The sequence below is a fragment of the Schistocerca piceifrons genome, chromosome 2, assembly GCF_021461385.2.
Source record: "Schistocerca piceifrons isolate TAMUIC-IGC-003096 chromosome 2, iqSchPice1.1, whole genome shotgun sequence".
In the NCBI taxonomy this organism is placed as follows: Eukaryota; Metazoa; Arthropoda; class Insecta; order Orthoptera; family Acrididae; genus Schistocerca; species Schistocerca piceifrons.
In genome coordinates this window covers 651,673,422-651,696,481 of record NC_060139.1, presented here as the reverse complement: position 1 = coordinate 651,696,481, position 23,060 = coordinate 651,673,422, and positions in this window count along the sequence as shown.

The following is a 23,060-nucleotide window of genomic DNA, read 5'->3' as shown; positions in this document are numbered from 1 at the left end:
CCTGATTCATCATATATGCAGAGATTGTGATATTCTGTTTATAAGTCTTCAGTTAATATGGTACATAAATTATATATTGCTCATCACAAAAATATGCTGATATCACCTTCACAATACAAATTACACTTCTGTATATTTATACACTGAAACATCACTGCAACAAGACTCACTTGCAGTACACTATTAACCATTACATGTCATTATCAAGTTGGGATGCAGATTAATGGTGCCTGCTTGGGGAAAAGAGCAGTGCTTTTGCATGTTGTCAATTAGGAGACAAAGCTGCAAACACAGATGCAGCCCTGCCGTTAGGTACTAAACATAGTATTCTTAGATGTTTTACATTGTCATGTTACGGTACAGTTTCCTTCTTTGCACAATAAATTGTTATACTGTAGTCAGCAACAGTAATTTTTGTAATTCTCATGCACAGTAAATGTATGGTTTGAACAAAAAGGAATGAAAGGAATTTTATTGATACCAGAGTTGATTCATTGACTATAACTTAACCCCCAACCATCCCCAAAACACACACATATGCGAAAGAGAGGTGGGGATGGGTAGCTACTGGTTCAAAGGGAGCCACCATATCATTTTCCTGAATATTGATCTCCATCCCTCTGATGGCTCTGTCCATAACACTATCCACATTAAGTCCACGAACAGTATCTGCTTTTCAACAGCTGTCAGCCACTCCATGCCAAAAAATCACTCCCATACAGCCTGGTCATCCATGGACAGCATATCTGCAGTAACAAAAATTTCCATTCCCTGTATATTGAAGGTCTCATGAGGGTTTTCACATGTGGGTACTATCCCCAAACCTAGCCTGCAAACAGATTTCCCATGCTGTATCCTCACATCTTCCCAATCCTCCCACCACCCTCAAGAATCACCTACAAAGAAACACCCCTTCATCACACAAATCACCCTGAAGTGGACCAACTGAACCATATCCTTTGTCAAGGCTTTGATTATCTATTTTTGTGCCCAGAAATAAGGCACATCCAATTCAAGATCCTTCCCATCCCTCCTAAAGTGGTATTCAATTGTCCACCCAACCCAACAACTGACTGGTCCATCCCTATAACACTCCTACTCCCAACCCCTTGCCATAGGGGTCATACCCTGTGGAAGATCCAGGTGCTGGACCTGTCAAAACACCCCCACTCCCCAGTATTTCCCATTCCAGTCCTGTCTCAAGCTTATTTTATCCAATCAGAGGCAAGGTCACCTGAAAAGTAACCATGTCATCTACCAACTGTGCTGAAATCACTGAATGGCTTTTTATATTGGTATGATAACCAACCACAAGAATGAATGGCTGCTGCCAAACAGTGACATAACATGCAGCTGATCAATGGCTGCTTCACAGCCCAGCCATCTGGATCATTGCTTCCAGCACCAGCTTCTCTGAACTACATAGATGGGAGTTATCCTTCCAATACATCCTTCACTCCCATAACCTGCTAGCTTTAACCTCTACTAATCCACAGTCCTCACACCCTCTACCAACAGTTGCTTCTTCCTCTTTCCTGTCATCTCTTCCCAATCCATGCCTTCATGCACATTTAATAGGCACACACTTTGCTTGCTCTGGTACCCGTATATCACGCTTAGCCCATGCACCTGCCATCCCCCCCCCCCCCCCCCCCCCCCCTCCCCTGCATTCCTACCCAGAAAACCTGCTGCCTCCCTTTGAATAGCTAGCTAACCATCCCTAACTCCTCTTTCTGCCTCCTGCCTCTCACACCCTCTATCCACCCCACCATTCCATCCAACATTACCCACACCCCACCTGCCAAAATGCATTGTGTGTAAGGTCACAGTTTTTGTGTGTGTGTGTGTGTGTGTGTGTGTGTGTGTGTGTGTGTGTGTGCATGTGTACTCCAGATCAATATAGGATTTATTCAGAAAGTTAGCAAGTTTTCTTTCTGTTTTGTGTGTTCCTGTCATGATGATTCAATGCTTCCACTATTGGTGAGTGGTCTCCATCATTCTCAAATTATTTACAATCTGTCAGAAATTTTCACTACACTGATACTAAATTTCAAATGTTTGTACATAGTACACTGCAAAAGTCAGTTGTATACTACATCACTATGTCAATACAAATGTATTTGAAATGTAAGATTCAAATTGTGTGTAGGTTGTTGACTACATTACACATAAATCTCTAGGCCTCATGTTTCAGAATCACATCAAAACTCAATATTAATTTACAATCTAAAGTAAAATAAACACTTAGGTTGCAAAAAATGTAAGGAATACTAGAATAATTATCATTGATGGTTACCTTCCTTAAATATCAACCCACCCAGTCCTGGATGTTCAATAGTTCTTCTTAATTTAACAATTAAGTATATGTCAGTTGCTTATAACTAAAATGAATGAGTGATACTGTTAAATAATATCACTAAGTCATAAAGGACGCACCATGTAACATGCACAAATTGTTATTGTAAACAGTTAAAATTTGCCATCTGCCTTCCAAAAGTTAAAAGGATCTGGCTAATGCAGAGTTAGATTATTCTTGTACCACTATTCTGTAATGCCAACAACCATTATGTATTACTTAAGTATTAAATTCAGATCATGGCACTAACAGACAAGCAAAACTAAAATATATTTAATAGGTACAAAACAACTGCTAACTGCATTTTTCTGCTCATAAGCTCCATTTACCCACTATATTACTCCAATACAGTTTCATTCACTGTTATTTCTTACCATTTTTTGGTATATATATGATGACAGTGTTTCAGGAAGAGCATGGGAAATACTGAGTTATAAAGAAACTTTGCTGTTGTTAATTGTTTCAAATGACTGTGGATACTTTTTATGGAAGTAGTACTTAATGGATTATAAAAGATGTAACTCAGCAAACTCAGAATATAAATGCGTATATATCATATCACATACTGTAGTGATCCATGCCATTCCTGGAAGGGGATGTATCATGTATGTCAAATATAGAGCTCAGAGCAAAGACGTGCATGATGACAATTAATTTGTAAACATCAGGCCACATACTTTGGGAATGTATTCGTCATCAGGTGTGGAGACTACCTGCTGGTGAGCATTTGTAATCTCCATAGAATAAGGAGGAATGAAGGAGCCATGGGAGACCTCCCTCACCAAGGATGACAAATATGATGTATATAAGTGATTGTTGTTTTATACTATTGACAAACATGCTAATGAGATGTCTCTGAGACAGCAATATTAGTTGGTTCTTAGAGTAGTAACTTCCCATGCAACATGTAAACATTTATGAAAGTTTGTGACAGTATGCAGATTTGATTGGAACCAATCTACCCTCGTTATTTTATCCATGTTGGATCTTGTGAACTCCATGGTCATTAATGATGATTGGTGAATGATGCAATGAGTCACAAATACTTTTTGAATGTTTACCTTGTCACGCCCATATTCAGATGGCTAATATTTTTTGTTACATAGATGTTTAGTTAACAGCTTGTTTCTGCTCCTCACTTTGTTCCAGTAGATGTGGTCCATGTTGTTTTCTAGGTTGACATACATGTTCTTGAAATCCACCACAACACATATATTCTAAATAAGTTACTATGGCACACTTTACAATATTTTTAAAATGCATGTTGTGTATCGCACGTGTTGTACTCACTTGCATTTTAAGAATATTTTGAAGTGTGCCACAGTAACTTATTTACAATATAGGGTTCTTAAGGAGGAATAGTAAATATTTTAGGATGTGGAGTATGGACAAATTGCAATAAAAATGCCATATAACATGTGTCCAATTTTATTGAGTACAGAGATACAGCTGTTAGTATGTGACCCAAACAGACTTAAAGCAATGGGAAATGGGGACATTTACAGATGATTTTCAAACATTTCACTGCCAACATCAATGCACTTTTGGCTTCTCTTGATAACAGCACATGCAGCTCTTCTGAGGTCATCTTTGTGTTCTTTCATGAGGGCTGCACTACTCATAATCTGAATGATCAAATCGGCTCTTGTACTTACTTTTTCTTTGTACACTTCTCCTTTCAACTATCCCCATACAAAAAAAGCCAAAGGGGTAAAGTCCATTGACCTTGGTGTCCAAGAAATATGCCCATATCTACTGATCCATCTTCCAGGGAATGTTAGCTTTAGATTACGTGTCACCTGACGACTACAATGTGCAGGAGCCCGGTCATGCTGGATGAGAAAATGCATTCTTGTAGCCAGAGGAATCTCTTATAATAATGCTGGAAGCTCATTTTCAAGGAAGTGTAGATAACAGGGTCCTGTAAGATGATGTGGTAACACAACAGGCCCAATTGACTGATTGTCTATCAAACTACACCACATATTTACAAAGAAGCATTCCTGAACATGTGTCTCAGCAATGGCAAGTGAATTTTCTTCAGACCAGTGATGTGAATTACAAGTGTTATCGATGCCATCACAAGTGAAAGTGATCTCACCAGTGAAGAGTAAAAATGGAATTACCTGTCAGTTTTCAAGCATCCAATGACAAAATCCCAGTCCTCTATATTCATCTCCTACTTGAACATGTTGAATGACCTGTAAATGATATGAATGGAACCCATGCATACAAAATGTCTGTCATACTCCTATATGTGGAACACCAACATGTGCAGAGATAACAGGTGTACCCATTGAAGGACTATGTTCTAATGACTGAATAATGTCTTCTACTTCATCCACAGTCTGTTCATTTACATGTTCAGATGCATATGACTGTTGGGCACTGTACCTGTGAGACTCAGTGTATTTAACACACCAGTAAACACTCTTGAATCTGATAGTCTGCAATTAGGAAATCATACGCTGTATTCTCTATAAGCAGCAGCAGCATTTCCATTACAAAATTCATACACAAATACCACATTGGCATACTCATCAAGTGTAAATACGTATGTCATGTTTACACACTACAGCCAACAAATCACAACAAAAACTTTAATGTAAACTAAAGTACAGCTTCATAATGTGAACATCAACACTCTACTGTTGATATATGATAAATATGCCCATAGCAATAAGAAACATACAAAATGAAAACACATTGAACTCAGCTCTGTCTCTGTATACAATAAAAATTGGGCACATATTACACGGCATTTTCAATTGCTGTTCTTCTGTACTACCACATCTTAAATATTTACCATTCCTCCTGAAACATCCTGCGTGTGTGTTGTGGTGGAATTGAAGAACATATACATCAAGCTATAAAGCCACATGGACCACAACAAAGTGAACCACCACATACTGGAACATACTGTAGAGCAGACAACATGCTGATAACCAAAACATCTATGTAACAAAAAATATTAGCCATCCAAAGATGGACAGGGTAGCACAAAACCATTTATGGCATTAAAAAAAGTATTTGTGACTGGTTGCATTATTCACCGAAAATCTACACTTTATTTAAGTAGAGAAGCAGTGTTTTGTTTTATAGTCACTTCACTTACAGAAATCTGCATGGAAGAAGGAAGTTTGATGCTGAGGAAGAACAGAGCACTGCATAGGTGGACCCTGAGGTGGATCACAAGAGTTGCAAAGCTGAATCTCTACACCAATCTAATGAGCGAGCGTTAAGGTGGCAGTGCTTGGTGTAGCCGCATCAAGTAATAGGTCTAGAACACAGGTTTCTCAAGCAGTCAAAACAATGCCACACAAGCTGAATACAGCAGCCATCAGAAATTTAAAAAAAAACCACTCCAATATGGTAATATATGAAAGTATATAACTACGAAATGCGTTAATGGAAAATGTTATTATTTTGAACATTATCATTTATCATTAACTGTGTGAATACATTTTTTTGGCTTATTTCTTCTCATAAGATCATACCATACTTGAAAGTGTCACTATATCTAATTCCTACATTTGAGGATTTCTTAATTTTCAAATTATAATTCTTATTAGATGCTTCTGTATTCCTAAAGTTTGCCTGTAAGTCAACTTTCCAGTAATAATACCATTATAAGGAGCTTTAGATTCCTTCCTTTCACTAAATCCTTCTTTTTCATTTTGTATGGAACTACTGTATCATTAATAGAGAAACAGTTTTAACTACTAACTTCCAGCAATTACAGCTATTGTTTGATTTTAAGTATGGTAACCATTCACTTGCAGGTTACCTGCTTGCCTTAAATACTAGATTTATTTGTTAACTTCACCTAACTTACTTCATACAGAGCACTGTTCTGTGTATTTTTCTCTTTGTCACCATCTTTGGTGGCAACTCTGTTCTGACTGTGTGTATATATTTCTCTTCTGCAGTTCCTTATGAATATTGCTTTTTTGGATGCCGCTGGTGGCTTCAGAGATGAAACTGTGCATGAAACAGGCAACTACCTTTGTTGCATCCAATTTTAGGTGGAGGTCATGATTCAATTTGCCACAGTTTTCAACTGAGTTAACAATTTAATGGTCTACTGTGTTCTTGTTCAAAAAGATAAACTACAGCTGAGTAGATTACAGAAGAGGAGATCGAACACTAAGGTTTTCGATCTTTTGGAAGAATATACCAAGTGCTTCTAAAGGTTGTTTTGCAAAGAAGCAGTTTACCAGTTTACCATGAGATATGCTATCATTACTGCATTCATCATACATGGTTTGTGAAGGAAGTTCATCATCAGTCATCTGCTGGATGTGGTTAACTCATCTGAGCCTATGGCTGATGATGGTGATTTTTACACTCTTCCGCCATTCTCAAACTACATCAATATCATAACAAATCTCTGTAGGTAAGCTAAAAATGTATCCATAAAACATCAAACGACTAGGCTTACACTTTAAAATACAATATGTTAATGATTTTCAGTAACAGAATAAACAAATTTGCGTTACTTGCACCTATTATAAAGTATCCATTCAATTTCTGAGGGCCTGTTATGCTATAATATGTAACAAAACTTGTGGAAGAAATGTTAGTGCTCATTGCATTTTCCTATATACCATAGTCCATATTTCCATTGAGATAAAACTGTACCAGAAGCACTTAAGTGTGCAATGCACTTAAAGGTTCATAGAGATATACTTCACTACATCTTGGCAAAAAATGTACTGTCAGCTGGTAAATTATAATCACTTTCATAACAGGAAAATTTGAATGTAGTGGATTTGACAACAAAGAGAGCTACTATGTTGCTTGATGAGCAGTGCTTTGTACAGCAGGAGATTTGTCTTATTTTTCAACCAAGATTCTTTGAATTATCTGCAGTTCAGACATAACATTTCAAAAAACTAGCATCTAGACTTTTTTTCAGTTGCTGAACAGCAAAAATGTCTGCCTGTATATTTCTGTGCATAAACCAATGAAGGTTCTTTAAATTTATTATTACTTAATTTTAATGTAATAAAAAAGGCAGTGATGCATTATTTCAACACTTTTGTAACTATCTTACACAAAATGCACAAATCTTTCAACAACTGTACAGCTCATCCATAAATATTTCAAATTCTGTCATGATTTGTGTATTATAAGGACTCCAGACAATTAACAATATTTGAAGACAGGTCAAATAACTGTCTTAAAAGTGCAAGTCAACAACCAAGAAGTGTAACACTGTATTGTGTGTTATATCTTCTGTTTGATTATCTTTTGTATCTTCTTGGTATGACAGTCTAGCTGTGTAAACATGCCTGTGTTGTGCTCTTTTGTTTGGAAGTAAATTGTGGTAAATAAAGAAGAACTCATTAAAGTACATACTGTGTACAGTTGTCACCTATAGTGGTGACCTCCGACATAATCTATTGTGGAATTTCTTTTTTATTCTGAGTCATAACTATGCTCTGATATATGAAGATCCCAATCTCCACTGTCAAGACAGAAGATCAGGGATTGCCAGCAACTGCTTCTTCCCTACAGTCTTGTACTGTTCCTGAATTACATGTTGCCTCTTCCGGTGACCACTCAAAATGGGGTAATGCAAAGCTAGTGCCTTTTCAGCCTACGAGGCCATAATTATGGCAGGTGCAAGTGGATGCCATTTTTCTACTTCACAACATTACTTCAGATGTGAACCAATTACCACTGTCATTTCACAGCTGGGCTCAAACATTATTGAGCAAGTGGAGGATATTGTGCCTCGTCATTCTTTAACAGTGTTCAGACAAATTGTTTTGCAATGTTCCTTGTGTCCTCAGAACCTCATTTGCAAAAGATTGTGGACAGTAATTTTGATACCAGTGAATCTCCCTCCCAGCTACTATGCTCACTTCATGCTTTGGCAGGTCTGGAACTCCTTTTGGAACAGTCAAGGAAATTATTTTTGTTGCTACACCTCCCACAGACTGTTTGCAGAGATTTTTCGGCATATTCTGACTTAACTGTGTATGAACTGGCTTTAAAGGCAGACACTGTGATGAAATGGTTAATTCATGTAAAGGGATTGATTAGGTTATGAACCCTGGCCCAGAGCTGTGCACATCTAGCACATCAAGCTATGTTTCACACATTGAGAACTCAGCTGAGCAACCTCTAGAGCCACCTATGGAGTGAATCCTCACTGAACTGACAAGACTCAATATCAAGCTGGCAGATGGTAGCCCAAGGATCATATGGCACACCGACAAACAGTCAGCACACAAATTCGAATAGTGTTCGTTCCACGGGCGCTAATGGTGAAATGCTAAATGATGTTCACAATCATGTGGGTTCCCAAACAACAACATTGGAGGTGTATAGGCATGCATGCCCATTCTACAAACATTTAATGCCTACCGGAACTGCTCAATGTCATAGTTTCTGCTAAATGTGAATCTTCATGATTATTCATCTTGGATAAGATGTCCGATATGGAATTTGTGGTTGGCACAAGTTCAGAGATAAGTGTTGTTCCACAGGACATGAAGGACAAGCCTCAGTTTTCCTGCATCCCCATACTGCAAATCAGTCTTCATTTCAGAAATATGGCTGGTGGCATATGACGTTGAATCTGCAGGGTGGTTTTGGCTTTTCTTAGTGACCAACGTGTGTGGCCCCATGTTGGCTGTCAATTTTCTTAAACTTTTTTCATTGTCTATGGACCTCCATAATTATGTTCTTGTGCAGTTTCTGGCTGTACCCACAATTCCTTCCACGTTGGACCCCAAATGCCGTTCACTAGATTGGAAGGTATGCCTTCTGTGTCTCCTGCATCATGACAACTTCTGCCCATTCTGTGCACAGCTCACTACAGAACACACATGCATGCATCATGCAAGAAGACTGCACATCATCATCTGCATGACTATGCAGAGCAGGCTTCACTTCAACAGCAATGCACGTCACAGCCCCAGAAGATTACTCACCCCAATGAACTTTTCCTCAAAGAAGAAGAATCTATAAGAGGCGTAACTGAAAGCAGTGATATATTCAAGCAATGAATCACAGACATAGAGAATGCTCTGTATGAGGCTTAGGTAGGATTACGAGGTTTAATGTTGGCACCCATTGATGCTGCCCAGCTGGCAAATGATATTGCACAGCAGTTGCTTCTTAAATTTCCTGTGATTATGGATCTGGTATTGTCACTGAGCCAGTGAGGACATTTCACTGGCCACCTCATTCACACATTGCCGGAACAGCCCGCTGCTTTCCGCCCATGCCGACTATCTCCAGAGAACTTAAGGGCATCTAAAGCCACTTTTAAAGCAATACTAACAGACGGAACAGTGTCTTACTCTAACAGTATGTTGGCCGCCCCTTTCCAAATTATTCTCAGAAAGGATAAGTCTTGGCATTTGAGTGGTGACTATAGGGGATTGAACTCCCACATTACACCAGACTGGTACCTGATCCTGAGCATGTGGGATTTCACAAGCAGTTTAGAAGGTTATGTTCAGCATCAGAGACTGAACTAAAGATTTTGCACTAAATCCAATGGCAGAGACAGACAAGCATAAAACTTCCATGACAATGTGTTTCAGGCTATTTCAACACAATGTCATGCCTTTCGGTCTTCATAATCATGCTCAGATGTGGCGGTGTTGTATGGATGAGATTCTATATAGTGGCTCCTGTGGACGATGTGTTGATTTTTTTTCTGATGAGTGACTATAGTTCCCATTTGAATGTGGTTTTCTCTCATCTTTATGCATATAGCATCAAAATTAACAATGACAAGTGTGTATTTGATAAGGACAAAGTTCAGTTCTTGGGTTGCCTTGTAGCAAGAGACGGTATTTCACCTACTTCTCAGAGGGATGCTTCATCTGCTTTAAGTGACTGGAGAATGGGCGAATATGGCCAATTTCTGCATCAGCTGCAGATTTCCCCCATTGTGGCATGGTTCGTCACCATTCTTTTTCCCAAAGACCTCTTCACTTGCCCTCAGATATCAATGAGGGATGACACTGTCAAGCCTCCATTTGCTCCTGTTTATTTAGGACCATTCACTGTGATTTTCGATAACACCAAGACCTTCATAGTTGATAAGAATGGAAAAATGTCACAGTCTTGGTTCCTCTGCCTGATACTGGCATTTATGAAGTTACAACCCCCCCCCCCCCCCCCCCCAAGCCAATCCTCCTCAACCTCTTGTGCTGGATATCCCTCCCCCTCCAGCCCCTCAGACTTGTTCTAGCAGATATATCAAATGCATGTATCTTGAGGTACAGGGCACTCCAGGTTTTGCAGAGTGACAGTGTCTCATTTGTTTGAGAATATCTCTCCAAAGATGGGGGGGATACAATAATCAATGACCAAGAATTGTATCTTCTCTGTATGACTGTCTAGCTGTGAAAACATGTCTGTGTTGCGCTCTTTTGTTGGAAAGTAAATTGTGATAAATAAAGAAGGATTCATTAAAGTGCATACTGTGCTCATTTGCCACCTACAGTCATATGCATTAATGATTCCCCACTTGGATTGTTGGAAGCTGCAAATTTTGCCCTGTTTGCAGATTATACAAACAAAAGAACAAAAAGTAGTTTCAGTTCTCTTGCTGAACAGGGAGCAAAATGAAATATTTGTAAACATCAACGAATGATTCAGTACAAATGGATTATCACTAAATTTCTATAAGGCTCTATACATATAATATGGTATTTTTATAGCAATCCAAAGGTTATAAAAAGAATTTAGTGCACTGTAACCAAACAATGAAACACGAGAATCAGAAAGCATTAAGCTATTGAGCCCTTATATAGATCACAATCATAAATGGAAAACTCACAACCTAGAATTAATGAAGTGCCTTAGTTAATTTACATTTACAGTATTCACAACTACTGCAATAGATGATCTAAAACTGAAATTCTCTTCACACTTACACTTGCTAATGAGGTATGGCACAATTCTGTGGAAACTGAAATTACAGTAATAACACTTTCATAATAAAGAAGCATCTCAAACAATTATATATGATGTTTAGTTCTAGAACTCCTGCAGAGACCTCTTCAGAAGTGTAGTATTCTGTCAGCTGTTTATTAGCATTTATCTTTTCTCAACACTTTATGACAAACCAAAAATTTAATATTAAGTTCAAAAAGAAACTCTACAAAAAGTTAAGGTCTTAACATTAGAATGGAATCAATCCAGATATGAGGGGGTACCCAAAACAATTGGATTTAATTTTTAAAACTTATGTAATTTCAAACTGTTTACAAAACAACCTTATCCCCTTCAAAATACTCTCCATTACAAAAATACATTTGTCCCCACCAGTTCTTCCACTGTTCCAAACATTTTTCATAGTCACCTTTAGAAATGGCTGACAGCTCCCCACTTGTCTTTTTTTTTTTTTTTTTTTTTTTTTAAATACTTGTTCAGTGTTGTCAAATAGGTGTCCTTTTATGCTCCTTTTCATGCTTGAAAAAAAGAAATAGTTGCACAAAGCTAGGTCAGTGAATAGGATGCATGGGGCAGTGTAACCATGCCATTTATAGCCAAAAACTGTAACAGAGATGGCTGTGTGTGCACGTACATTGTCATGGTGGAACAATCAGTCTCATGTCTGCCAAAAATCGGGACTTCTTTGACAAAAAAATCTTGTGCAATCTTCTTAAAACTTCCAAATAAAATGTTTTATTGATGGTCTGACCCATCAGAACAAACTCTGGTTGAACTACACCCTCAGCATCAAAATAAGAAATCAGCATTGTTTTGATGTTTGGTTTGACTTGAGAACATTTTTTTGGATGGGGTGATGATGATATTTGCCATTGGCCTGACTCTGACTTTGTTTCTGGGTCTTAACTATAGAACCACGATTCATCACCAGTAATGACCTTCAACAGAAAATTTGCGTCAGTTTCAAGCTGTTGTTTCAAAGCACAACATATTTCAACATGACGTACCTTTTGACTGTCAGTCAGAAACTGAGCAACAAACTCAGCAGAAAGCCTTTCAATTCCCAAATCTTCTGTTAAAATTCACTGAACCAAGCTCCGAGATAACCCACTGACCTCTGACAGTTGGTCAATTTCCTGTAGATGGTGTGTGAGCACAAGCACTCTAATTTTTTCAATATTTTCATTGATTCGGGCAGTTGATGGATATCCAGAATGAGATTTGTCATCAATCAACAAGTCACAATATTTAAATTGACCAAACCACTTGCACAGTTGAGTTCTTCCCACAGTGTCATCTTGGTAAGCTGTTTTCAACATTACAACAGTTTCAGCAGCATTTTTACCAAGTATGAAACAAAATTTCACAGCTGCACATTGTTCACTTAAAATTTCAATCACAAAAACGAAACAAGAATAATACAGCACTAGTAAAAACAGTCACTGTGGATGAACAGAACAAGCCAGGTTAACAACACTGGTTACACTGAACTGACAGTGAGTTGTACTATACACGCCTAGCAGCAGAAATGCATATTAAACAAGCACTGTTATTCAGGGTTTTTTTTTTTGGGGGGGGGGGGGGGGGGGGGGGGAGGGTACTCCCTCGTGCAGAGGCACACATGTATTCAACAGTCTGTCAGAGCATATTAAATGCCTTATGGGTAACATACAGTTCACTTGGGCAACTCCTTCCATTCTATTGAACAGCATCTCCACAGGATTTTTTAAAACTTAAGTTTTAAGTAACCTTATAATTAATACTAGTGAACAAGACAATGCTTCACAATTGCTGAGTATGTATGGGAACTTGATATACATCCTAATCTGGAGTCTCCCTGGAAATAATGTCAGGATGCAAATTTTGGCTGCTTGATGTACCTTCACCCAGTTTGAGGCAGTTGTTGTTGTTGCTGTTGTGGTCCTCAGTCTGAAGATTGGTTTGGTGCAGCTCTCCTTTGCAAACTTCATCATCTCCAAATAACTAGTCCAACCTATATCTTTCTAAATCTCCTTAATGTATTCATCTCTTGGTTTCCGTCTATGATTTTTATCCCTCACACTTCCCATCAATTCTAAATTGGCGATCCCTTGATGCCTCAGAATGTGTCCTATCAACTGATCCTTTCTTTTAGTGAAGTTATGCCAAGAATTTCTTGTCTCCCCAATTCTATTCAGTACCTCCTCCCTCATTAGCTGCACGATCTACCCATCTAATCTTCAGAGTTCTCCTGTAGCACCACATTTCAAAAAATTTTGTTTTCTTCTTGTTTAAACACTGTAAGAGATTTCCAGATGTGAACTCTGATCACAATTTATTGGTTATGAACAGTAGATTAAAACTGAAGTAGGGCTAGGGGACACTACTTTGGTAGTGAGCGAATGGGAATTTGGATTGAAGGGGGAAGCCTGGATGGGTAGTCTGTGCAGTTGTGTCTGACCACAGTGCCAAGATGACACACACACACACACACACACACACACACACACACACACACACACACCAATATTCTCTCTCTCTCTCTCTCTCTCTCTCTCTCTCTCTAGAATTATATAGTCCAGTTAACCATCTGCGCCATCTTGGCACCGTGGTGATATAATTCCTGACCTCAGTGCCTGTTTCACCACAGGTGCCATGTCTGGATTCTTCGTGCAGACAAGAGTTTCTCAGAACTCCACAGGTGGGAACTAGCACAACATGTCCTTGGTTCTTGCCACCCACCTGGCCTGAATTTACATTAATTCCTTCTGTAACTACCCCTTTCTTCACTCCATTTTAGTTTCCTATGTCTTTCAATTTCTGACTTTTCTATTTTCACCATCTCCCCTCCCACCTCCGTTACACATAATGTACTTAGCTTTGCACTCTTAGTAACTCATGCATGATGTTTTGGAAGTAATCTCTGTCTTGCATATTGCCCTATCTTCCACCTTCAAGCTCTCAGGTTTTCCAACAATCAGTCTTTCTTTCTCATCCCATCCAGTAAGTCTCCCCAGGCCTAGGGTTCCAGGTGATTTTTCTGAACTGTATCCCTTTTCCTAAACCTCTCCAGTCCTTTTCCTTCACCCCTATTCCTTCACCTTTAATTCTTCTGCCAGAAGAAGAAGCCGCTGGCTCTGAAAGCTTGTAGAAGTTAAATCCTTTCGTGTGTATGTTCCCCTGCCACTGCTTCGTGAGCAGATGTTTTATCTATCCATTTATATTATATTATCAATAATTGCAGTAATTGATTATTTTTGTTATATAAAAAATAACAACTCACCTTGCTTCTCGACATAGTCTCCTTTGAGAGATATACACTTGACCCAGCAATCCTTCAGCTTTTTCATTCCATCAGAATAAAAGCTTCTGTCAAAGTCTGCAAAATACTCATTGACTGCAAGTATCACTTCCTCATTTGATGAAAATTTCTTCCCAGCAAGCCAAAGTTTCAAGTTAGGGAACAGGAAGAAGTCACTTAATCCCGGTGAATGGCATGGATGAGGAACCAATTCAAAGGTCAGTTCCTGCACTTTCACCATTGTCATTGCTGATGTGTAGAATGGTGTATTATCCTGGTGAAAGAGCACTTTTCGTGTGCCAACCTTGGTCTTTTTTCACTCAAAGCAAATTTCAAACGACCCAACAACCAAGCATTATAGTGTCCAGTTATGGTTCTGCCATTTTCCAAGTAATGTAAGAAGATTATTCCTTGATAATCCCAAAAATAGTTACCATCACTTTACCAGCTGACAGAATGGCCTTTGCCTTCTTTGGTGCACTTTCACCAGCTTTTGTCCATTACTTTGAGTACTGTTTTGACTCTGGTGTATAATGATGGATCCAGGTTTCATTGACAATCACAAATCAACACCACAGTCTTGTGGATTGAGATTAAATGTAGTAGCCACCAGAAAGATCGCGGGAGGCGCACATTGGCACGGCGCGTCACGGACGGTAGTTGCCGCAAATAGAGTCCCGTCCACCAGAGGGCACGCGAGAATTCCGACGCGACCTCTGCCGGCATGACAACAACAACAACAACAACAAGAACAACTCCGGCAGCACGGGCCGTGCCCAGTCAGTTAACATCGGGCATGCCTAGGACGCAGTGCGACGTAAACGTGAACAGTGTTACTACACAATTGGCGACGAGTAGGGTCGTTCTTTCGCGTGTTGCGTCGTTGTTCCGGTTTCGCAGCTTCTACACGGCATGGAGGATTTGGTGCGAGTTTTGGTTGCGCAGCAGACGGAACTCATGGCCACCATGAAACAAGTGCTTCCGGCGTTGCTCTCCACGCCGTCTGCTCCAGCGCAGTTCCCTCCTCCCTTTCCCCCGTACGACGAGACGGCGGAGGATTGGGACGCGTATGAACATCGCCTTCGGCAGCATTTCCAGGCGTTTCATGTTGCCGATGCGGAGGTATGTCGTGCTCTCTTCTTGTCTTGGATATCTCCCTCGCTGTATCAAGTTTTGCGGCAGCTAGCGCCGTTGCAGGAACCCTCGTCCTTGTCTTTTGATGCATTGTGTTCATTGCTGTCTTCATATTATCGCCACCGCACGCATGTTGTGGCGGCTAGGGTCGAGTTCTATCAATGCAAGAAACAGCCCCATCAGTCTTACCGGGCGTGGGCCGCTACCCTGCACGGTCTTAGTCGCAAGTGTCATTTTGTCACGGAGCAGTCGCGAGAGTCGTACGCCCACGTTACGGTACGCGACGTCATTGTTCGTTCGGCCCCTGATAGGGAGGTCCGGCAACGGGCCCTGCAGTTAGAACACCTTTCCCTCGAGGAAGTCCTGTCCATTGCTCAATCGTATGAAGTCTCTCACGCAGCAGGTCAACAGCTGGAAGCGTGGTGCGACGTCGCTGAGGTTCAGGGCGGCGCGGCCGCGTCCACTGTGTCAGAGGTGGACGACGTGCGAGCGGTACAATCCAGCCGTTACGGCCGCTCCCCCACGGCGCATAAACGGAGTTCCGGCCGCCGGCCCCTGTTACCGTCCTGTGCGTCGTGCTATATACATCACGATCGGTCGGAGTGCCCCCAGCGTTGGGCCGTTTGTCGCATATGTAATAAAAAAGGACACATTGCTAAAATTTGCCGCTCAGCCTCAAAAGAATAGGACGCAGTTCCAGAGGACATGGACGTTGACATTCAGGCAGTTTAATCGGGCCAGGCTCCCGACGCATCGGCATGCAAACTCTTTATCGAGGTGTCGGTTCGGTCGCGCCGGTTACAACTGCAAGTCGATACGGGCGCGGCAGTTTCGTTGTTGAATGCACAAACTTATTCCGACCTTGGATCGCCCCCGTTGGCGCCAGTTTACCGGCGTCTACGCGGTTATGGTAAACAGTTCATTCCCCTACTGGGTCAATTCACTACCGACGTGACTTACAAATCAGTCACTCAGCCTATTACTTTTATTGTTGTCAGTGATACGAGCTCAGCTAACCTTTTTGGCCTGGATACCTTTCAAGCTTTCGGTTTTTCTATCGCTGACACCATACAGTTGGTCTCCGAAGACGTTCCCTAACAATCATTGGAATCTTTGATCTCCGACTTTCCAGATATTTTTGAGGAGGGCCTGGGGCGTGTTTCAGATTTTGAAGCTCACTTAACGTTGAAGGCGTCGGCTCGCCCGCGTTTTCTACGCGCGAGGCAGATCCCCTTGGCTCTCTGCCCTCAGGTAAAGGAAGAGCTAGACCGGCTGACAGCCCTAGGGGTCGTTCTTCCCATTTCTTCCAGTGAGTGGGCTTCGCCCCTCGTTATGGTAAGGAAGCCCTCGGGAAAATTAAGTCTTTGTGGCGATTTCAAGGCCACCATTAATTCCCAATTGGTGGTGGACACCTATCCTTTGCCTCATGCTGATGAATTGTTCTCCTCCATGGCGGGAGGCCAATATTTTTCGAAAATCGATCTGTCGGAGGCTTATCATCAGATACCACTTGATGAGGACTCCAAAGGGTTGGCGGTCATCAACACCCCGTTTGGCCTTTACCAATACCAGCGGTTGGCCTTTGGAATATCCAGTGCCCCGGCAATATTCCAGTGTTATCTTGAGCATGTCACGTCGACAATTCCTCATTGTATTAATTACCTGGATGACATAATTGTCACAGGCCTCAGCACGAAGGAACACTTGCACAACCTTCGCACCCTCTTTCTCAAATTCGGATCTGTGGGCTTCCGTTGCAACCTGCATAAGTCAACCTTCTTTCAACCATCCATTGAGTATGTGGGCTACACCATCTCTCGGCCACTAGGAAGTTTGGTCCAAGGTATCGTCAACCTTCCTCGGCCCGCTTCGCTGAAAGAGTTAAAAGCTTTTTTAGGCAAGATAGCCTATTATCACTGGTTCATTCCCAGGGCTTCCACTATAGCCCACCCCCTGTACTGCCTTCTGCACAAGGGTGTTCCTTTTGATTGGTCGCCTGCATGCGAGCGAGTGTTCACCTCGTTGAAGGGCCTCCTCACGTCAGCCCCTTGTTTGGCTACTTTTGATCCACGTAAGCCGTTGGTCCTGGCTACAGATGCTTCGCAGTATGGGGTGGGGGCGGTCCTGGCCCATCGCAACGCAGATGGTTCCGAGCAACCACTGGTGTTTGCGTCTAAAACGCTTAGACCCGCGCAGGCCAATTACTCCCAGGTGGAAAAAGAGGCTTTGGCCATTGTCTACGCTGTTACCAAGTTTCACCCTTTCTTGTATGGCACGAAGTTTCAGTTAATCACTGACCATAAGCCGTTAATATCGTTATTTGGCCTCACCTCTCAGATTCCAGATAGGGCGGCCCACAGACTACAGTACTGGGCCTTGTTCCTCTCTAAGTACCATTATGACATTCATTTTCGCCCTACAGGACAGCATGCCAACGCCGATGCTCTTTCCTGTCTTCCAGTGGGCCCGGATCCTACGTTTGATTGAGAGGAGATTATGTGTTTTCATTTGGATGTGGCGTCCCGCCAAGCAGTTGATGGCTTCCCGATCACTAGTTCTCGAGTCGCCAGGGAAACGGCAGCTGACCCGGTTCTCCGGCAAGTAGTTCGCCTCATTCAGCAGGGGTGGTCATATCGCCCTCTGGGCCGGGCCTCAGACCCTCTTTGTAATTATTTTCTTCTACGGGACCGCCTCTCGGTCTTGGAAGGCATTCTCCTTCTGGCTACTGATGATACAGCTCCTCGCGTGGTTGTTCCTGCAAGTTTATGATGGGAGGTCCTCACGTTATTACATGTGGGGCTCTGGGGTGTTTCCCGTACTAAAACCTTGGCTCGCAGACATGTGTACTGGCCCAGTATTGACAGAGAAATTGAGCACTTGGTGGCCGCCTCTTCCCAGTGTGCGAGCCAACAAGCATCTCCCGGGACAGCGTTCTCTTCATGGCTGCCGGCAACCCAAGCATGGGAACGTGTGCACATCTATTTTGCGGGCCCGTTTCTCAACGGTTTTTGGCTCATTGTCATTGATGCTTATTCCCGATTCCCATATGTGGTGCGCTGCTCCTCAACCACTTCAGAAGTTGCAATCCAGGCACTAGCAAAAATCTTTTCTGTGGAAGGTCTGCCAATCGCCCTGGTCTCGGACAATGGACCGCAGTTTTATTTCGCAGACCTTCCAGGATTTTTGTAGGCGCTTCGGTATTAGGCACGTTTGCTCTCCCCCCTTCCATCCACAATCGAATGAGGAAGCCGAGCGCATGGTGCGCACATTTAAGACGCAGATGAAAAAGTATGTGCACGAATTCCTGCGGAGGAAGCATTGACATTTTTCTTGACGGCATACCGGACCACGCCAATGGGAGAATGCAGCCCCACAGAGCTCCTCCATGGGCGTCAACCTAGGACTCTGCTGCACCTCCTCCGGCCTGGTCCTCGCCACTCTTCACAAAACGGAGTACCTGGCTTTCCACTGGGTACGTCGGTCTGGGCCCGTGGGTTTGGTCGCAATCCACATTGGATACCAGCGGTGGTCCTGTGCCGAAATGGCCGCCGGCTCTATACCTTGCAGGCGGGGGACCGGGTGGTACATCGTCACCAAAATCAGCTCCGTCCACGTTCGGGCACCCACCCTCCGCCCTCTCAGACACCGGCTTCCCCATTGCCGGCACCTGTGTTGGTTTCACAGGGGATGTTGCCTCCTCTCCCCCGCTGTGCCTCTGCTGCACTGCGATGGTTCTCCACCTTGGCAGCCTCCAGTAGCTCCAGCACCGGCATCACCATCATTCGAGATGCCCCAGCGAGAGCCTGGAGCAATATTTTGTGATCAACACAATCAAATGCCTTAGTTAAATCAAAAAATATGCCAAGCATTCAAAATCTTTTGTTTAAGCAACCCAATACCTCACAGAGAAAAGAGAATATAGCATATTCAGTTGTTAAATGACTTCTAAAGTCGAACTCTACGTTTGGTAGCAAATCGTGAGATATAAAATGTTCAGTTATCCTTAAATATACAGCCTTTTCAATAACTTTTGCAAACATTGATGGCATAGAAATAGGTCTAAATTATCTACATTATCCCTTTCTCCCTTTTTATAAAGCAGTTTTACTACTGAGTACTTAAATCATTCAGGAAACTGACCATTCCCAAAGGAAAAATTAAAAATATGGCTAACTACAGGGCTAACATGCAGCACAGTACTTTAATATTCTTCTAGGTACTTCATCATAACCAAGAGAGTCCTTAGTCTTCAGCGATATAATTATTGACTCAATCTCCCTCTTGTCTGTATCACAAAGGAGTATTTCAGTCAGTCTCGGAAAGGCATTTGCCAAGAAAGTTATATGATTCCCTGTAGAAACTAAATTTTTATTTAATTCACCAGCAATGCTCAGAAAATGCTTGTTAAAAACAGTACACATATCTGATTTATCAGTGACAGAAATATTTTTACTGCGAACTGACTTTGTATCGTCAACCTTGTGCTGCTGACCAGACACTTCCTTCACAACTGACCATATGGTTTTAATTTCATCCTGCGAATTAGCTACTCTGTTCACATAACACATACTCCTTGCCTTCCTAATAACATTTTTTAAGCACCTTACAATACTGTTTGTAATGAGCTACTGTAGCTTGATTCTGACTACTTCCAACATTTTGATATAATTCCCACTTCGTTCTACAAGATATCCTTACCCCACTAGTCAGCCACCGGGGCTGCCCCATTTAGAATGTTCTGATGGAAAGCAACTCTCACAGAGTATGAGAAATGTGTTAAGGAAAGAATTATATTTGTCATCTATGCTATCGGCACTACATCCTGCCACTCTTGTTCCTTGACAAGGTTTAAAAAACTCTCTATTGCTGTTGGATTAACTGTCCTACATAGTTTGTAATTAAATGTGACATTTGTTTGAGTACTAAAGCCTTTTAGTGTTAAAATTTGTGTATCATTGTCTGAATGCCAATCTAGTAATGAAGAATGAATAAAAATATTGTCCATGGCTGTGCTACTGTTCCCCTGCACCCTAGTTGGAAAAAATACAGTCTGCATCAGATCGTATGAATTTACAAAATCTCTTAACATCCTATTTCTTGCACCATCATATACAAAATTTATATTGAAGTCACCACCTATAACTAATTTCTGGTACTTCCTACAAAGTTAATCAAGAACCCTCTCTAACTTGAGCAGAAATGCTCTGAAGTCACAGTTAGGGGACCTATAAATGACAACAATTAGAAGTTTAGTTTCACTAGATTCAACTGCCCCTGCACAACATTCAAATATCTGTTCAGTGCAGTGCCATGATACATCTATGGACTCATATATGGAATACTGTTTTTTACATACATAGCCACTCCCCCACCCTGCAAGGAACTTCTTGAAAAACAGCCAGCTAATCTACATCCTGGTAAAGGCAGCCTCTGAATTGTGAAATTATTTAAGTGGTGCTCTGATATACCAATAATTTCAGAGCCAACATTTATAGGCAGTTCACTAAATTTACCTCTAATACTGCTTGTATTTTGATGAAATATGCTAATTCCTTGTCTACTTGGAAACATGACTTCCTCTGAATGTAAGCCTTTACTTAAGGGGACTTCCTTTGAGCAGGTGTACCTGTCAGATGACTTCAATCTAAAAAAAGGTGCAGCTCTAACACCAACTACTACAGGAATTTTTCCATGAGTGATCCCACCACCACCCACTACACTGTCACCTATAAGCTTTGCCAGCCTCCCCTTCTCATGCATATTGAGGTGCAGGCCATGCCTAGTGAATCCCAATCTACTGACAGACCCAATTGGCACCACTGAGATGTGATGCATACCCTCTGCCACCAGCGGCCTCCCCAGCCCCATGTTAACTCGCCTAACAGCCGCATTAAGATGAGGCCGGTCATAGCACTGAAGCAGTTGCACAAAATGCACATTAGTGCCACCAGTTTGAGTAGCTATCTTTACCAGGTCACCATCTACATCTTATTCCTCATACCTATCAACACTATTCCCTGCTCCACCCACTATCACTACCTGATCCTCCTTCATAAAATAATATGCTGCCAGTCACTTGAGCCAACAATGCTAGTGATCTGGTACTCATACCCAACACTTACTGCCACTGTTGGCCCACACCTCTGCCCTATGAACTACCTAGCAGCAGAACCTTCTTCTTTCTGTTAGACTTTACAACTGACCTAGACCTCCTGACTGCTGAGGACTGCTGTATGTTCTCTACATCTATAGCTACATGAGGCTCCTCTCCACTCAACTCTGACAATTGGTCAAATCTACTGCATATACGCAAAGTATAACTGTCTGAATACCTCCTCTTCCTAGCTGCCTTCTTGCCAACTGCCAGTTCCCATTCACCACGACCCTTCACCCTCCTCAACCTATCTAGTTCCTCCTTTGTGCATTGTAACTGCACCTGAAGGGCACAGATCTTACATTCCTGCTCCTCTGTCAACTTATTTCTACTACAGATTCTACATTCTCAGGAAAGGATCTTGCTAGAATGCCCACTGGCTTCCCCATTGCATTTCCCTCAATACAAATACTTGGAACAAATCCCACACTGTAACCCACTACTCACAAACCTATGACAGAGCCCACACTTATCGCTCATGGTAAAATTTTACAGTTACTGAAAAAACTATATGTCTGTGTTACTGAAGTTCAGTTACACCAGTAGAACTATTTATAGAACTAACAATAGCAATCTTGAAATTCTCTGTCTACTAAGAAAGCAACTACTTGTATTAATACTACTACACCACAGCTAATACCAATACCAACAAATTCACAAAATTATTAGCTAAAACCAAAAATTCAAATGGCCACTGGAACACTCAAAAAAGTTAAAACACTGAATGAAAATTTTACTGAAATATTTCAGTTGAAATTTACTAAACAACTTCAATGTACAGAAAAATCTAAAAAACACAGTGAGCAAATGTTTCCAAAAGTTTATTAAATTGTTATTTTGCCACAAACAAGATGAAGCACCACTGAAAACTATTAAATGTAATAACTGTATAACCCAGCACAAATAAGTTCGTCAATACTTAGCTTCATAAACGCTACAGCTGCAGTGCACACTGCAAAATGTAAACACACTACTGAGGCACGATGCTTAGATGAACGACATTAGCGCACTCACGAATAACAAACTACTCAAGTCAATAACACAGGAAGAAAGAATGAGATTAATGAAAATCCACTAATAAGTTACTTTTACAGCAAATATTAACACAAATAAACTTTAAAATAAGGAACTACAAACTAAAACAATATAAAATATTGACGAGCAATTTCAACAGCAGTCCAGTGCGTGTGGCATCACACCCAAGGAAGTGT